This window comes from Mobula hypostoma, chromosome 7 (genome assembly GCF_963921235.1).
Source record: "Mobula hypostoma chromosome 7, sMobHyp1.1, whole genome shotgun sequence".
In the NCBI taxonomy this organism is placed as follows: domain Eukaryota; kingdom Metazoa; phylum Chordata; class Chondrichthyes; order Myliobatiformes; family Myliobatidae; genus Mobula; species Mobula hypostoma.
In genome coordinates, this window is record NC_086103.1 from 169,402,208 (window position 1) to 169,421,033 (window position 18,826).

The 18,826-nt window shown below is 42.4% G+C and overlaps 1 long non-coding RNA gene across 1 annotated transcript in view; it reads left to right on the forward strand.

Moving 5' to 3' along the window:
- LOC134349754 (uncharacterized) overlaps positions 1-8,298 on the forward strand; it is a 48,033-nt gene extending 39,735 nt beyond the window's left edge. Inside the window, exon 2 of the long non-coding RNA XR_010018766.1 lies at positions 8,166-8,298. This is a non-coding gene — a long non-coding RNA (uncharacterized LOC134349754). The remainder of the gene's footprint in view (positions 1-8,165) is intronic.
- Positions 8,299-18,826: the final 10,528 nt, after the last annotated feature.

Sequence of the window (18,826 nt, forward strand, 5' to 3'; positions counted from 1 at the left end):
TTGTGTGAAAAGACCTTAAACTTGCTAGAACTGAGGATGAATCTGAACATATCAATGCTTTGGATGGTCTGGCTTTCTGCACCCATTGCAACACAACCAACACTGCCAGCATCTCCACTGTAAACACCCCTAACTTATTAGATGTTCTTCTGCTGATTCCAATTTCTTTTGCTGGTATTACCACCCCAAACCCTGTCACTCCTGTTTCAGGTTCCTTTCTACCATCTGTATAAATGTGAGTATAATCACTATACTTTTCCATCACATGACAGTTAAATGCATTTACCAAATCTGTTTTATATCTTTCTTTCCTTTTTACCTCTAACAAATGCCAGTCTATGTCAGGCCATACAAGCTTCCATGGAGCTACAACCGGATAAACTACTGAAGGACTTACCCTCAGATCAAACACTCCACGTTCTTTCGCGATATCATTCCCTACCCGACTAAAGGTATCCCTCTGAAACCTCCCATTTTCCCAGCACTCCTGCAACACTCCTCTAGTAGGGTGAGAATCATTGTGCCCCTGCAAGTTAGCCCAGTAGTTTGCCATCAGTTGCATCCTTCTTAGTTCCAAAGGCATTATTCCCATTTCTACCTGTAGGGCTGACACTGGTGACGTTTTAAAAGCCCCACTGCACACTCTCAAAGCCTGAGCCTGAATCACATCCAGTTTCCTTATAAGAGACCTAGCTGCTGATCCATATACTATATTTCCATAATCCAATACAGATCTCACTAAAGCCACATACATTCTCTTCAAAGCTGAACAACTTGCTCCCCATTCCCTACCAGTCAAACATCTCATCACATTTATTACTTTTTTACATTTCTCCTCAACTTTCCTGATAATGGTCTGCCCATGTTAATCGTGAATCAAATATAACTCCCAGAAATTTAAATGATACAACCCTTTCTAATTCAACTCCATACATCCTTAACTTCTTCCCTACCTCAACCCTTTTCCTGGTAAAAAATACAGTTTGAGTTTTATCTACTGAAAATCTACATCCCCAATCATAACCCCACTCCATCACTTCATCAATTGCTTCTTGTAGTTTCCTAATTATATAGTCCATGTTCCTGCCTCTTTTCCACAAGGCCCCATCATCCGCAAACAGTGACCTACCTATATCCACTGGTACCTTTGTGAAGACATCATTGATCATAATCATGAAAAGTAATGGGCTAATCACACTACCTTGAGGTGTGCCATTTTCCACTATGTACTGTTTTGATAATTCTGATCCAATCCGAACTTGAATTTTTCTACCAAACAAAAAATCTTTAATCCAATTAAAAACTCTCCCACCAACCCCCATCTTGTGCAGTTTAATTAATAATCCTTCCTTCCACATCATATCATAGGCTTTTTCAATGTCAAAGAACACTGCCACTACTGACTCTCTATTTGCCTGGGCCTTCCTTATTTCAGTCTCTAACATAATCACTGAGTCCATGGAATTCCTTCCCTTTCTAAAACCACTCTGATAACTTGCCAGCATTCCCCTTTTCTCAAGCTCATATGATAACCTTTCTGTTATCATCCTTTCCATTATCTTACATATACTTGATGTTAATGCAATTGGTCTGTAGCTAGTTTTGACAGATCCTTGCCAGGCTTCCTTATTGGAATTACTACTGCTTCTTTCCATGCACTTGGTAATCTTCCCTCCTCCCACACTCTGTTATAAAAATGCAGCAACTTCAAGAGCGCTCCTTCTCCTAGATTTTTTAGCATATCAGATCTTTCCCTGGGGAGGTTGGTCTCGATCTCTTTATTGCTCTCACCATTTCTGCTAATGTAAATGGATCATCAATTATATCATCTGTTCCTTCCCTCCTGCTTAACACACCTGGGTGTTGGCTCATTATTCTTTCCCTCCTCCTTCTCCCTTCTTCAGACAAATTTTCTGAACTGTGTATCAGTACAAATGACTTGGCCATGACCTCAGCCTTATTCCTACTGGAGACTGCAGTTTCCTCCTCAGATATCATTACTGGATATTCCCATTCCCTTCTATCTCCTCCCATCCTCTTAATCATTCCCCATATCTCTCCCACAGGTGTTGTTCTTCCTACCTTGTCGCAAAAACTCCTCCAACTTGCCCTTTTAGCTTGATGTATAGTTCTTCTCACCACTGCCTGTGCTTTCTTATATTGAACCAAATGCTGCATATTTTGGGTTCTTTTAACTAGCCTGAATGCTCTATTTCTGTTTTTTACAGCCTGACAACATTCCTCTGTCCACCATGGTACCAGTTTTCTATTCATCCTATTTTTACTCCTAGGTATAGACCCTTCTGCTGCCATGATAATTGCTGAAGTCACCTGACTGTTTAATTCATCTACATTTCCAGAAATATCAATCTTTGTCAACCCTTCTTCACTCAACTTCTGGAACTTACCCCAATCAGCTTTTTCAAACACCCACTTTGGGGTTCCGCCACCTGGTCTTACTTCAACTCTTTCACCCACTGAACACAAAACTGGGTAGTGATCACTGCCTACTGTTGAAGCAGTCCAAACTCCCCAGTTACTAATGCCAGCCAAGGTATTAGACACTAACGTAATATCTAACACTGACTCAGTTTCTGTTGTTATATCTATCCTTGTGCCGCTACCATCATTCATACACACCAAATCCCTTTCTTCCATCAAATCTTCAATTACTTTTCCATTTGGATCTGTAATCTGATCCCCCCATATTGTGCTATGAGCATTGAAATCTGCACACCACACTACTTTATGTCTATTTTGTCCTTGTATCTTTAATAGGCTGTCCAAATCCAACCTGTTACATGGATTGTAGTAGTTAATTATAACCACTCCCTCCCCTCTCTCCCACACTTCCACCACTATGTATTCCTGATCATCTCCTTTCTCCAGTACCCTATATGGTATACCTTGCTTGATTAACATAGCACAACCCCCTCCTCCCCCTAGATTTCTATCTTTCCTTATCATTGTATACCCATATACCACAAAGTCTAAAGTTGGTTTCAACCAAGTTTCCTGAATACACACTACATCCGGTTTTACAACCATTTCTTTAATAAAGTGCTTGAATTCCTGGCTATTGGCCAGTAAGCTCCTTGCATTCCATTGTAAAAGAATCACCATAATTAGTATTAACCAACACATGACACTTCCTGGCTTGACTGATTACTGAGGTTCTCCCTCACTTCCTCCCATGTCAGTCCTACTAACCCTAAATGGTTTACTGCTGCTTTTACCACCAGCTGAATTTTGTCACTTTTTGACTTTACCTCAGCAGTACTATTAATCACTCCTGCAATGAATGTTACTAGAGCCTTTTTGTCTACATAAATCCTGTCATTTGTTCTTTGTTGCATCTCTCGTATCCCTATTGCTCCCTGTTCATTAGGAGCATTATTCTGTTCTCTTGACATTCTTACAGCTTCTGCATAAGTGATCTTTCTTTTCACTCTTATTTCTTATTTCTTAGTCTCCCGTCTCACAACCTCACACCCACTATATGCAACATTATGAGCTCCTCCACAATTGCAGCATTTTGGTTGAACTCCTGTTCCGCACTTTCCATATTCATGATCACCCCCACATCTAGCACATCTCCTCTGCCTTTTACAGTTTTTAGCCACGTGTCCAAACCTTTGACACATACACCCTTACTGGGTAACTCATGAAACCCAGGAACTTTGGGGTTAGTTTTCTTTTGTGTTTAGTCTGAGGGTGGCTATATATATATGTATAGTTTTTTTCCCCAGTTTTTGTCTTGTTTTGAGGTAAATAAAAGCAGCTCAATCTAGTTTTGCAACTCAAGCCATCTTGTTATTTTTCTTAAACAATTGACTCACAGGTTTTTGTGACATTCTCCAATACTTTAGATCTCTGTTTTAACAGTATAACAACTCTTTATCCCCAGGTAAGGCAACCCCTGTCAAGAGCAAGTTCATCCAGGCACTGATAAAAATGAGGGAACTGGGATTTCTACTGCTTATTTTGAGTGTCCATATAGACCTGAGACGGTATGGAGTCTTTTTTGGTTTCCCTTTGGATCACCTCTGGTGTAATGGAGAGACTTTTGGTTTGCACTAGGAAGAATACATCAAGTGGAGTGTCCTGTTTTGTAAATTTTTCAGGTGTTTCATTTTCCAAGGGTAAATGGGCACGATGATGATGAGGCCACGTTGGTCAGAGTTGCCCATTCATGTTGCCTCACAGCTGTCTAGATACACAAGCCAGGACAGTACAATATGGAGAGTAAGCTGTTACCCATATAGCAAGCTCCCTCTCTCTACGCATCTGACGAACCCAAAGGAACATCAGATACCAAAACAGTTTGACACCAGCAGCGTCACAGGAGTTGCCAGTCAGCGTTGAACCCAACGTAGGGCTGTCTTAGGGACTCCATCTCTGTATTTTTCCCTTGGGGTTTACTCCCAAAGCCTTCCCATGAGTATAGCCACAGGGCAGAGGAAGTCTGAGATCAGAGTTTTCCTTCTCCTAGATGAGCTGCCAACCACAGCTGACGATCCCCATTTGCCCGAAGCGACTGGTCTTAAGGTGCTAGTAGCCTGCCTTTGCCCCTTCTCTTGTCGGTAGAAATAGTTCCATTGAGCTTAGTAGCTAAGTCACATGTGAAGGCCAGGAGCTAGATTTGGTTGGCAGAGGCTATTTGAGTCACACGCCGTTGGGAGCATTTAATAGGTAGTGGGAGCTTATTCCCGCTACCACCCCCCCCCCCGCTATTACAACCTTAAGGAACCCAAATGGGACGATCCATCAGTATTTCCATGATTAGTCATCCTCTTGAATATGATCTTGTAATTGTGTCCTCTAAGAAACGGAGCTCATTTCTGCATTTGTGCTGCTGCTGTTAGTGGAACACCCTTCTGTGGGTTGAAAATGGACACTAGTGGTTGATGATTAGTAATGAGAGTAAACTCTCTCCCATATGAGTACTGGTTGAAATGTTTTACACCCCAAACCAGATTCAAGGTGTCTCTATCGATCTGTGCATAATCTTTCTCTGCAACAGTGAGGGAATGTAATGCAAAAGCTATGAGGCATTCACTTCCATCACTCATAACATGTGACACGATGACACCTAGGTACCATAAGGCGAGGCATCACATACAGGCTTCACTGGACAATGTGAAAAATAATGTGTGAGTACAGTGTCTGACTTCACCATTTCATTTACCTTTTGGAAAGCCACCTCATATTGTTTTGGCCATTGCCATTTTTTACAGATCTGTAGTAATCAATTCAAGGGGTGGAACACAGTAGCCAGGTTTGGTAGAAACCTATTACAGCTAAAAAGAACCACAACTGTGAGATGTCCTTTGGCCTTGGGGCATCCACCACTGCTTGAATTTTCTCAGCAAACATATAAATACTGTATGTCAATAGTGTGACCAAAGTAAGTGATGCTTGTGTCATAGGGCGGTGGCTGGGAACGGACCCAAGTGCAAGACACAGACACTGAAGTACTAGGGACAGGACTAGGATACAGGGTGAGGGCAAGGACATGGACACGAAAACTGGGAACCCGGAACAGGACTGGACAAGAGAGCTAAGAGCCCGGGCTTGGACTCCGAGCCAGAGACTGGACAAGGACCCAGCACCTGGGTCTTGCCTCTGGCTCGGACCCCGGAACTAGGCAAGGACGAAGCTTGGCTGGCAGGCAGGATGAGGCTGGAGTCTTCAGGCTTGAGGCTAGAGACTTGAGGCGAGGCTTGGCAGGAGGCTGGAGTCTTCAGGCTAGAGGCTAGAGACTAGAGGTGAGGCTTGGCAGGAGGCTGGAGTCTTCAGGCTTGAGGCTAGAGGCTAGAGACTTGAGGTGAGGCTAGGCTGGAGTCAGGAGACTGGAAGTTCCTCCTGGGCAGGGCGCGGTACTCCTGGGCAGGGTGCGGTACTCCACCCGACAGAGGCAAGGGACAGGAAGGGACAAACCAACCGCAGGTAACGGCAATACGGCCTGGCTTACCCGACGGAGGCTAGGGACAGGAAGGGACAGAACCAACCGCAGGTAACGTCAAGACAGCCTGACCTACCCGGCGGAGGCAAGGGACAGGAAGGGAGCTAGGCACAGGGTGGCTCCAGGACAAGACTGAAGGCGAGACGAGGCGAGAGTTACCAGCAAGACCAGGCAAGGCTTCAGGCAATGCAAGGCGAAACGAGAACTTCAGGCGAGGCGAGAGTTACCGGCAAGACAAGACAAGGCAAGGCAAGGCAAGGCAAGGCAAGGCAAGGCTTCAGGCGAGGAAACAGAAGGCAGAGGAAGGGATAGAAGGAGTAAGGACAAGAACAATCCAGCAGCCACACCCTGGTCTCTGGAGGTATTTATGCAGCCAGCCCCAACAAGCATCAGTTGCCTTAATTAGTGCTTAACAGGAACAGAAACAGGGTAGACAGGAAAACCTGGAGCAAGGGTCGATGGACCGGATCATGAACAGGAATACGGACTTCAGGGACCGGACCATGACAGCTTGGTTTAAAGAAGTCATATTTGTTGTGTTGTGCTCTGAGCTGAGAATCTTCTAATCTTTCTCAAACTGTCTTGAGATTTTGGAGATGTTCTATGTATCCTTACCGGTAACAATAATGTCATCCATTTAACACTGAGTGCATTGGCAGCCTTGCAGCACCTGGTCCATAGTTCTCTGCCAGATTGCAGGTGCAGAAGCTATGCTAAAAGTAAGCCTAATATAACAAAAAGCCCTTTGTGAGTGTTTATGGTGAGATCAGAATCAGAATCAGGTTTATTATCACCGGCATGTGAAGTAAAATTTGTTAACTTAGCAGCAGCAGTTCAATGCAATACATAATCTAGCAGAGAGAGAGAAAAAATAAATAAAATAAAACATAATAAAAAATAAACAAGTAAATCAATTACATATATTGAATAGATTCAAAACAATGTGCAAAAACAGAAATACTGTATTTTTAAAAAAGTGAGGTACTGTACAAAGCTTCAATGTCCATCTAGAAATGGGATGGCAGAGGGGAAGAAGCTACCCCACATTATACTCTTCTTCCAACTCCATCTGTAGATAGGCCTCAGCTAAGTCCACTTTGCTGAAATGTTTCCCTGCAGAAAGGTATGCAAAGATAGTCTCTACCCTGGGCAAAGAGTATTGATCGATTTTCAGTACTGGGTTGATGGTTACCTTAAAATCACCACAAATCCTGACAGATCCATTCTTCTTGGCTGCTGGGACAAATGGTGTTGTCCATAGGCTCCACGCAACCTTGTAAAGGTTTCCATGCAAACTATGTAGCTCACTGGCTAATTTATCACGGATGGTATAAGGAACGGGACAGACTTTGTATAAGTTCTCTGTGGCATTTTCATATAGTATTATTTTACTCTTGATATGTTTGAGTTTTCCAGTGCCATCCTTGAACACTGCATTAGCATCATGCAATACACTCTTAATTCACTTTCTGTTGACTCTGTTGCTGGGGATGTGGCACCCAAATGATGGGAGGATCTCCAATTAAGTTGCAGTTGTTTCAACCAATCAGGTCCCCATATTGCTGGCTCTTCTGGTTTCACCACATACAAGCCCAAGTGGCTTGTTGGTTGTTGTATTTCACTGTTATGAATGTCATTCCCACAGGAGTTATCCTTTCTCCAATGTAAGTTCTTAGTTGGATATTTGCAGACTTCAGTTCAGCATCTTTGAAAAGCCATTCAAATTCATTTTGTGGAATGACTGAAACAGCTGAACTATTGTCCAGCAACACACATAAAAATTGCTGGTGTTATGTAACCGGCAGCAATGAATATCAGTCGAGTCAGGTTATATAAAAACAACCAAACATTTATTAAACACGGATAAACAATAAAAAAAAGAAAACCCTAACCGGAAATTAATCACTATGCGGACATTCTACAAACCGCCACTTGGTACTGGTTCTTAAAGCGATAAATGCAAAAACAGTTCTTAAAGCGGTAAAGTCAAATACAGTTCTTAAAATGGTGAATTCGAAAGTCCAACAGATTTATACATTCAATTGGGAGAGACTTCTCTGGAGAAGGATTTCTTCATAGATGTGACTTTCCTGTTGGTTCTGTCCAAAGGATTCATGATGAAGGAAATAAACAGCTTAAAACAACTGACCTTTATTTCTAGAAAGCAAACCTTGCATGAACTTCCTTTCTCTTTTGGCAGGAGTTATCTTCGATGCAGGTCACTACTTCGACGAAGACTCAATAAGGTCGATCCTTTATTAAGCTGCCGAACAATTAATCCTTCATATCCTGTACTTCGATAAAGTCTTCACTCTCCAATACTACTGAAAAGGTACATCAACAGATCTGGCAGAAATGAGTAAACTGCCAGTCCAGCATTATTGTACCTTACAATAGAACGTAAAACTCCGTTTTAAAAATAAAACTGCGTCATAAAGCAAATACGCAACGGAACGGGGACTCTGACTATTGTTCTAGCTGGAAAACTAACTGTGTCACCAGCAGTCTTCCCTTTTATACCCGTGGTGAACATGTCATCACGTGACCTCACATCGGCGGGAAAATTATATCAGGTGACCTCCAAAAGACCATTACATCATTCTCACAAGAAAGTCACAAGATCTCCTTGAGGTATGTAACACTGGTGTACGCAGCAGGCCAGGCAGCATCTATAGGAAGAGGTACAGCTGACGTTTCGGGCTGAGACCCTTTGTCAGGACTAACTGAAAGAACAGATAGTGAAATCGCTTGCTATCTCTTCTTTCAGTTAGTCCTGACGAAGGGTCTCGGCCCGAAATATCGACTGTACCTCTTCCTATAGATGCTGCCTGGCCTGCTGCGTTCACCAGCAATTTTTATGTGTGTTGCTTGAAATTCCAGCATCTGCAGATTTCCTCGTGTTTGAACTATTGTCCAGTTCCATTTTAATTAATCTGTTGTTCATTTCTGGTGTAAGGCATATTGCTTGTTTGCTGTTAGTTTCCACATTGTAAATCTCAAGGACAGCCAGTTGTGTGTCACTCTCTTCATTATTAGATTTTTCATCAACAGCATGTCGATTAGTGCTCTTTTTGAAACTGCAACTTGACTTTTTAGCTTTTACTTCTCCTTGTGCTGTCTATTAATTTTTGTTTGCCCATAATTCTCTTCGTATGTATCCTACTTAGTTATATTTTTTGCAAGTTTCACCTTTAACCCTGCATTGGTCTGGTGTAAGTAAGCCCTTGTCAGAACGTTAACACAATTTGTTCAACTAGGCCGGTTTCTGCTGAGACATTGCAACTTGGTTCCTGCTCACCTTCATTCCTGACTACACTTGCGTCTCTGTCTGATGTTTCCATAAGACCATAAGATATTGGAGCAAAAGTAGGCCATTTGGCCCATCGAGTCTGCTCCGCCATTCAATCGTGGGCTGATCCACTTCATCCAGTCATCCCCACTCCCCTTCTTTCACTCCATACCCTTTGATGCCCTGGCTAATCAAGAACCTATCTATCTCTGCCTTAAATACACCCAATGACTTGGCCTCCACAGCTGCTTGTGGCAACAAATTCCACAGATTTACCACCCTCTGACTGAAGTAATTTCTCTGCATCTCAGTTCTAAAAGGATGTCCTTCAATCCTGAAGTCGTGCCCTCTTGTCCTAGAATCCCCTACCATGGGAAATAACGTTCCCATATCTAAACTGTTCAGGCCTTTTAACATTTGGAATGTTTCTATGAGATCCCCCCTCATTCTCCTGAACTTCAGGGAATACAGCCCAAGAATTGCCAGACGTTCCTCATACGGTAACCCTCTCATTCCTGGAATCATTCTCGTGAATCTTCTCTGAACCTTCTCCAATGTCAGTATATCCTTTCTAAAATAAGGAGCCCAAAACTGCACACAATACTCCAAGTGTGGTTTCACGAGTGCCTTATAGACCCTCAACATTACATCCTGGCTCTTATATTCTGTACCTCTAGAAATGAATGCCAACATTGCATTCGCCTTCTTCACAACTGACTCAACCTTTAGGGTATCCTACACAAGGACTCCCAAATCTCTTCGTGTCTCTGCATTTTGAATTCTCTGCCCATCTAAATAATGTTCTGCCAGTTTATTTCTTCCACCAAAGTGCCTGACCATACACTTTCCAACATTGTATTTCATTTGCCACTTCTTTGTCCATTCCCCTAAACTATCCACTGGTAACCGGCAGGCAGCCAGAATAGGATCACTTTATTCCCACTCTCTGTTTTCTGCCCACCAGCCAATGCTCCACCCATGCTAGTAACTTCCCTGTATTTCCATGGGCTCTTATCTTGCTAAGCAGTCTCATGTGCGGCACCTTGTCAAAGGCCTTCTGAAAATCCAAGTACACCATGTCTACTACATCTCCTTTGTCTACCCTGCTTGTAACTTCCTCAAAGAATTACAGTAGGTTTGTTAGGCAGGATCTTCCTTTCAGGAAACCATGCTGGCTTTGGCCTATCTTGTCATGTGCCTCCAGGTACACCGTAATCTCATCCCTAACAATTGATTCCAACAACTTCTCAACCACTGATGGCAGGCTAATAGGTCTATAGTTTCCTTTCTGCTGCCTCCCACCCTTCTTAAATAGCGGAGTAACATTTGCAATTTTCCAGTCATCCGGTACAATGCCAGAATCTATCGATTCTTGAAAGATCATCATTAATGCCTCCGCAATCTCTCCATCTACTTCCTTCAGAACCCGAGGGTGCATTCCATCAAGGTCCAGGAGATTTATCCACCTTCAGACCATTAAGCTTCCTGAGCACCTTCTCAGTCATAATTTTCACTGCACAAACCTCACTTCCCCAACACACTTCTATGTCCGGTATACTGCAGACATCCTCCATGGTGAAGACATATGCATGCAGTTCCTCTGCCATCTCTGCATCTCTCATTACCATATCTCCAGCGTCATTTTGTATTGGTCCTATTTCAACTGCTCTTTTAGGTGTAAGTTGTGCTTATGTTAGGAACCATTTTGAATGCTTTCTTGCAAAATTAGGGTTAACTAAATGATCTCCCTTTAAGCCCATCACGGAACTGACAATGCTCGGACAATCTCTTGTCAGCCACGTAAGCTGGAATGGACTCTCCTTCCTCTTGATTCCCCTTATGAAACTTAAAGCATTCTGCAATCAACGATGGTTTTGTTTATAAATGTTCCTGTACTCCTTTCATGATATCAGCAAAGGCTAGTTTGATTAGAACAATTAAATTTCTAAGCAAACTGTATGCTCTTCCACCTTTTGTACTCAGCAAAACTGGCTGTTCCATTTTCTTTAAAGTGTTGTCAATTCATTCAGTATACAGTATCCAGTTATCTCTTGTGCAATTGAACACATCTACCTGGACATAGGTGAGGTGTCAGGCAACTGGAAGGCAGCAAATAGAGTATTCTTCCTTATTCCTGATGGACAACATTGAGGATGAACTAGGTAATTATAGGCCTGTGAATCTAAGATAAGTGGGAGAAACTTTTGCAAAATTAAATGAGTGTGTAGTCTACTCTGATGTACCTCAGTAAGACTTGATAAGATCTCTGTGGAAGGCTGGTCCTTAGGATTAGAACTTATGGATCTGGGCAAATGGTAAAGTGGATCCAAAATTGGCTTGGTAGTAGGAGATAGAAGGTGATTGTTTTTGTGATTGGAAACCAATGACTAGTGATGTGCTGTGTAACAGGTGTAGAGACCCTTACTATATGTTGCATATATTATTGATTTGGATGTGAGACTTCAAAAAGGGTAAGACGAGAGAACACACACCAATCCTTATAGAGAGATCAGAAGTGGAAAGGGTGAGCAATTTCATGTTTCTGGGTGTTAACAGCTCTGAGGATCTATTCTAGGCTCAACATATTGATGCAGTTACAACGAAATCACGACACTGGCTGTATTTCATTAGGAATTTGAGGAGATTTGGTATATAACCAAAGACAATCGCAAATTTCTACAGATGTACCATGGAGAGGATTCTAACTGGCTCTCCATCTGGTATGGGAGTGGGTGGGGGTGAGGCACAGGATCGAAAGAATCTGCAGAAAGTTGTAAACTCAGTCAGCTCCATCATGGGCACTGGCCTCCCCAACATCTAGGACATCTTCAAGGAACAATGCTGCAAAAAGGTGGCATCTATGATTAATGACCTCCATCACCAAGGACATGCCCTGTCATGGTCTGGTCCGTGAAGTCCATATTCCGGTTCACAGTCTGGTCCATAGTTCCTTATTCCAGGGTTTCTGGTTTTCCCCAGTTTCTGTTGTAGGCACATGATTCTCGTTTTGGGGCTGAGACATAAATACCTCTGCAAACCAGGGATTCCCTGCTGGACTGTTCTGTTCCCCTCCTTGTCTTTTCCCCCTCGCCTGACTCTCTGCCTGGATTCCCCGCCTGTATCGCTGAAGTTTTACTGCCGGAGCAAGACCGGGGCCTTGTTATGTCAAGAAAAGGAACTGTCTTTCGTTGTGTGGAATTGTCTGTCTGTGTCCACGCTTTTTCTAGGTAAGTCCGGCCGTTTGCTGCTACCTACTGTTGGGAACTGTCTCTGTGTCCTCGGCTTCACTAGGTGGGTCCGGCCGTTTGCCGCCACCTTGGGTTGGGATCTGTCTCTTCATGTTCAGCGTTCTGTGTATGAGTCCCGGCCCTACTTCCTGTTCCGAAGGAGGGGTCCCAGCTCTGTGTTATGTGTATGAGTCCTGGCCCTATGACCTGTTCCCAACGAGGGGTCCCGGCTCTGTGTTCTTTCTAGTCCAAGGTTCCGTGCTCCCGTCTCTTCTAGTCCAAGGCTCCGTGCTCCTGAAGGCCCTCGTCCAGTCCGTGCCTAGTCCAGTCCTGTCCATGTGCCTTTATCTGTCCTTGTGTCTCGCCCTACTCAGGAGTTCCACACCCAAGCCATGTCCAGTCCTGTAGCCTCGTCTTGTCCTCGCCTAGTTCTGGAGTCCGAGCCGAGTCAAGTCCCAGGTTCTGGGTTCTTGGCCAGTCTCTGTCTCGGAGTCCATACCCAAGCCTCTAAGCACCCTAGACCCAAGACCCCAGCCTGCTGCCTCAGGACCCAAGACCTCAGCCTGCAGCTTCAAGACCCCAAGCCTGTCTCCAAGCCGCAAGCCCCCAATCCTGTCTCTAAGCCTCAAGCCTGTCTCCAAACCTCTAGCCTCAAGACCCCAAAGCCTGTCTCCAAGCCTCAAGACCCCTGCCTCCAGTCCTGCAGGCATGTCATGTCCTTGCCTGGATCTGGGGCCCAAGCCCGAGGCAAGACCCAGGTTCTGGGTCCTTGTCCAGTCTCTGGATCGGGGTTCAAACCCAGGCTCCTAGTTCATAGTTCCTTGTCCGGTTTCCCTGTTTCTTGTCCATGTCCTAGCCCAGGTCCTGCATCCTTGTTCTGTTCCTAGTACTTCAGTGTCTGTGTCTTGCATTTGGGTCCGCTTCCAGTGCCCCCTTTGTGACATGTCCCTTCTCATTGCTACCCTCAGGAATGAGGTGTAGAATCCTGAATGCATACACATTTGCCAGTGACATTAAATCTAATTCTGATTCCTGATTCTGATTCTGATTCTGTATTTTGGAGATATAATGCAGAGGATGAGAATTGATGGTGTTCTTCATGGTGAGAGTGTTATCTTACACCACAGGATGATACTGATTCATTGGTAAGAAAGGTAGAGCAATGGAAGAAGGAATTTAAACCTGATAATTGTGAGATGACGTAATTTAGGGGAACTAACAAGAATATAACTCTTCCAGTGGTTTCATGGCCTCTGCACGATTTCAAGGCGAGTGGTCTTGGGTTTTAATTCAGCCAGCTCCTTTCCATACGTGCAGGGTTGAGAATTGACCTAGCAACTCAACTTCATAAGAAAACAGACAGAAATGCTAAAGCCATGGCAAGGGTACTGCCCGATGCGCCACAAAGCGGGGAAAGGAACAACAAGAGTAGGACCTACACAATCAATAGTAGGATTCTAGGAAGTATTGAGGAACAGAGAAACTTTAATGTACATGTGTGAAGATCCCTGAACTTACCAGCACAGACAGATAAGATGGTGAAGTAAGTATATGTAATGCTTGCCTTTATCAGATGGAGTTTGGAGAGGAAATGAGGAGGAACTATTTTCATCTTCCTAGAGAGTGGTTGGAATCTGAAATGCACTGCCAGAGGGGTGGTGGAGGCAAAGACCCTTTCTTTTAAGAATATCTAGACTAGAACTTGAATTGCCAAGGTATATAAGGTTATGGAATCAGTATAGATAAGCATCGTCGGCTGAAAGCCCTGTTTCTGTACTGTGTGGCTATGACACTATGACTGTGAACAACAATAACAACAATGGGTTGGACCTTAGCTTCCAAATGTGCAGAAATGCATATGTTGTCTTTGTACAGTAACTCTGACTATCAGCTGTAATTCAATGCAATGTTATTTAAATCATGCTAGATGACACTTCTAAAAGGGTATTAGTAATGCCGCTGGCTGGTTAGCAGCTTTGAGAAACGAATTTATCACAATGGTTAGCAGCTTTAAGTAACACATTTATCACAATTCATCTGAAATTTATTTCAGTATACAGCTGCAAAGTTGGAACTAGGTTTGGTGATGGAATTCAGGATTGAGATGAAAAGAAAATTGTTTACTAGAGGGTCACTAGGAATTGTTTAAAGGACAGAAATCAATAAATTTTTGGATATGAGGAAAATGAGGGATATTGCTTTGGTTAAAAAAGTAATGAGACTAGCCGTTATCTTATTGAATGACTGACAGATACAAGGGGACGAATAACCGAGTCTTACGCAACACACAAAATGCTGGAGGAACTCAGTAGGTCAGGCAGCATCTATGAAGAGGAAAAAGAGCTGATGTTTTGGGCTGTGATCCTTCACCAGGGCACTACTTCTGCTAGTTCTAGTCCTACTTCTACATCTTGCTTCTTATTCCTGAAGTTTATAAAGTCACATCTTTTCCATTTAGTTACAGTAGAGTATTCATATTATATAGTAATGCTCCTGATATACAATAGCAAATTTAGATTTTAATTGTTATAGTATTATTGTTGACAAGGTGTATAGTCAATAATGTCAATCTTTTTAAGAGACAGGACTGTAAGAAGCAGGCTGATTTTCACATCATTATTGTAAACATTAATGGCAAATTTTGAGATAATTGCTTAATGTACAGTATGTTGCTGAGAGCAAGCTGGATTTGTCTGGTGCATTTCAGCTAATGTGAATTATGTACTCAAATTACGAGTTATTTTTTCTACATTTGATTTTTAATTAAATAGGGACCATTCATGCATATTAGATTTCTTACATACTGAGCGCATAAAACTCCAGAGTTTTTATTTCAGTGATTCTTACATAATTTGGGAATGTATTGGTGCTTTTAATGTTCCTTCTTATTCATTACCTTCGCTAACATGGACTCCAAACTATTTATGCATTCTGGATGTCGATACATTTTGGTTTAAGGCTTCCATTAATATAAGATGTCCATTTCAGCATTCACTTTTTATCCCTTCATAAATTGCCCTCCTTTCTCCAACTGGAGACTCTTGTGGCGTAGAATTTGTTACTCTGACAAATTAATTATGAGGTAGTGAAGTAGTCTGAAATATAAAAAAAACAGCAAATGTCAGAAACTCTTAGCAGGGCAGACAGCTTCTGTAGTTAGAAAATAAGAGTTACATTTCAAATCTACATGCCTACATTTAATGGTATTACAATTTCAAAATCTCTCACCATCAACATCTTTGGAGTCACCATAAACCAGGGCCTCAACGGTATTGGTTACTATGGGTACAAGAGCTGGTCAGAGGTTGAGTATCCTATGGGGAGTGACTCACTTCCTAACATCCCAAAGCATTTTCATCCTCTATAAAGTTAGCAATGTGCTGGAATATTCTTCACTTACATAGATGTATGCAGTTGCAACAGCATCAAGGACTGTGCAGTCAATTTGATTGATACCAATATCCATTGTGCCAAACATTACCTTTACCTGTCACTGGTGTATGGTGATTTCAGGATGCACTATTAATGGTATATACTGACTTTGGTCTATTCCAAAAGCAGTTCTCAATCCTATGTCTCCTAAAACAGAGAAGGACAAGGATTATCTTTATTGATTTATTATTGTCAAACCTACTGTGACATGAAAAAATTTGTTTGCATGCCATCCGGAAAGATCATTTCACACGTAAGTGCATAGGTAATAAAGAGAAAAACGGAATGCAGAATATAGTGTAGCAGAGACAGAAATTACTGTGGAGGTAGACAAATAAAGTGCAAGAGTCACAGCAAAGTAGATTTAGAAAGAGGCACATGGGAACTTCCAAATTACATGCCATCTTGACCCGAAAATATTTCAACGGTCCATCATTTCATTGGGTGCAAATCCTGGAAGTCTTGCCCCAACAGCATCATAGGAGTACTTTCGTCAGGAGAAATATAGTGAAGCAAAAGGTAGCTGGTCAACATGTTCGCAATTTAGCAGTTTTCCTTCTAGGCACTGGAGAAAAACCATCAATGTGTGTCCGCAAGGTCCACTAAATTCACTGCCGGGATCGGTGAACCTACAGTTGAGTGTATTTCTTGTCCTCGAGTCATTATATTTACTTTTTGTACATACGTAAGTTATGTGCAATTCACCTTAATTCAATTTTGGTAACTTATCTTTCTCCTTGTCTTGTACTGTTGCTTGCTGCAAAAAGCCAACATTTATGGCATTTATACCCTGCATATGCATGCCAGTGAGAAAAATAAATCTGAACTTGAGCTTGACGGTCTCTTCCTAGGTTTACATTGAGATTCTGTTCCTGCTGGATAACTTTGTAGGGTGGGTCACTCTGTCGCAATGCCTGACTTACTCTAAGTTCCTTCACAACCATTAATTTCCAGAAGAAGGGAGAAAATGTTTCAAGGACCTTTTAAAAATACCCTTAAGAATGTGTCATGTCCTCCTAGACTCATGAGAATAACTGACCAAAGACCATGGCAGGGATGGTTTTGCAACGAGATTACTTGGAAGCTTAGTACAAATAGCAGTAGAAGCCCATCAACGTTGAAGCTTTAGAGAGGATTCAAAGGAGATTATCAGGATGCTGTCTAGATTACACAACATCTCTTATGAGGATAAATTGAGTGAGCTAGGGCTTTTCTCTTTCGAGCCAAGGAGGATGAAAGGTGCCTTGATAGAAAAATACAAGATGATAAGAGGCATAGATAGAGTGAACAACCAGAGACACTTTCCCAGCTTGGAAATGGCTGCTGTACCTGTTGATATCAGGAAGAAGGTACAGGAGCCTCAGGACTCACACAATCAGTTTCAGGCTATTACCCCTCAACCATCAAGCTCTTGAACCAGAAGGGATAATTTCATTCATCTTCACTTGCCCCGTCGTTGAAGTATTTCCTCAACCTATGGATTCACTCTCAAGGACTCTTCACCTCATGTTCTCTATACTTATTACTTATTTATTTGTTATTATTATTTATTTCTTTTTGTATTTGCACAGTTTGTTTTCTTTTAAACACTGGTTGAATGCCCAAGTTCTGTGGTCTTTCATTGATGCTGGTATGGTTATTAGTCTATGGATTTATTGAGTATACCCAAAAGAAAATGAATCTGAGGATTGTATATGGTGATAGATATGTACTTTGATAATATATTTACTTTGAACTTTGAACTAATATGGAAGGACATAGCTTTAATTTGCTTAGAGGAAAGTTTTGTGGGGGGGATGTCAGAGGTAGATATTTTACGCAGAGAATGGTAGATGCATGGAATGCACTACCAGGGCTGGTGATACAGGCAGATAAATTAGTAACATTCAAGAGATTCTCAGGCACATGGATGAAAGAAAAATGAAAAGCTATGTGGGAGGGAAGGGTTAGATTGATGTAGAATATGTTAAAGAGTCTGAGCAACATCATGGTCCGAAAGGCCTGTACTGTGATATACTGTATGTAACCCACCCACCTGTTTAACAAATATCTGCCACCTCTTCCTATTGCTATTTCTTCAAAGGATATAGTCACTCCAAAAGGCCAGAAACCATAAGATGCGCAGGACTGTAGTAGAAGTGCTAGTTGTCAGAGGAATTACTGTAGATGAGAACATTTCCCTGAATGTATATGTTCCTTCCAGTAATTTAAATGTGCACTCAATTTGACTGGCATTCAAAGTATTATTGCACTTTACTTTCAATCCTTGTATACGGTAATGAGATTTGGTTAATATGCTTTATTTTTATATCAGTTGAACCACTAGAGGTCCTCACACCCTATTTCATGCCAAATCAGTCTTGTTGGCCACACCATGCTCATTTTCAGCCAATCATCCATCAAGCAGGTCATTGACAATTTAGTGCAGAGCTATTTCTATGTTACAGATCTTAAGTGGTTCAGGTTACTGTGAGGTACAGAGGCCTTCTGACATCAGTAGCGGCTTTCTCACATAAAAGGCCACTGCAAGTCAGCACATAATTTTAGTTGAGGGGTCAAAAACCAGGAAGCATAGGTTTAAAGTGCTTCTATAGATGCACAATGGAGAGTATCCTAACTAGTTGTACTATACGCTGGTATGGAAACACCAGCGCCAGGAACGGAAATGTCTACAGAAAGGGGTAGGTACAGCACAGTCCGTCACAGGCTAAGCCCTCCCCGCAGATGAGCACATTTACATGGAGCACTGCCACAAGAAACTAGCATCCGTCATTGATGACCCCCGCTATCTAGGCCACGCTCTATTCTTTTACTACTGTTGGCAGGAGGAACAGAAGCCTTAGGCCCCTCATCTTCAGGTTCAGGAATAGTTATTACTCTGTAGTCATCAGGCACCTGAACTGAAATGGATAA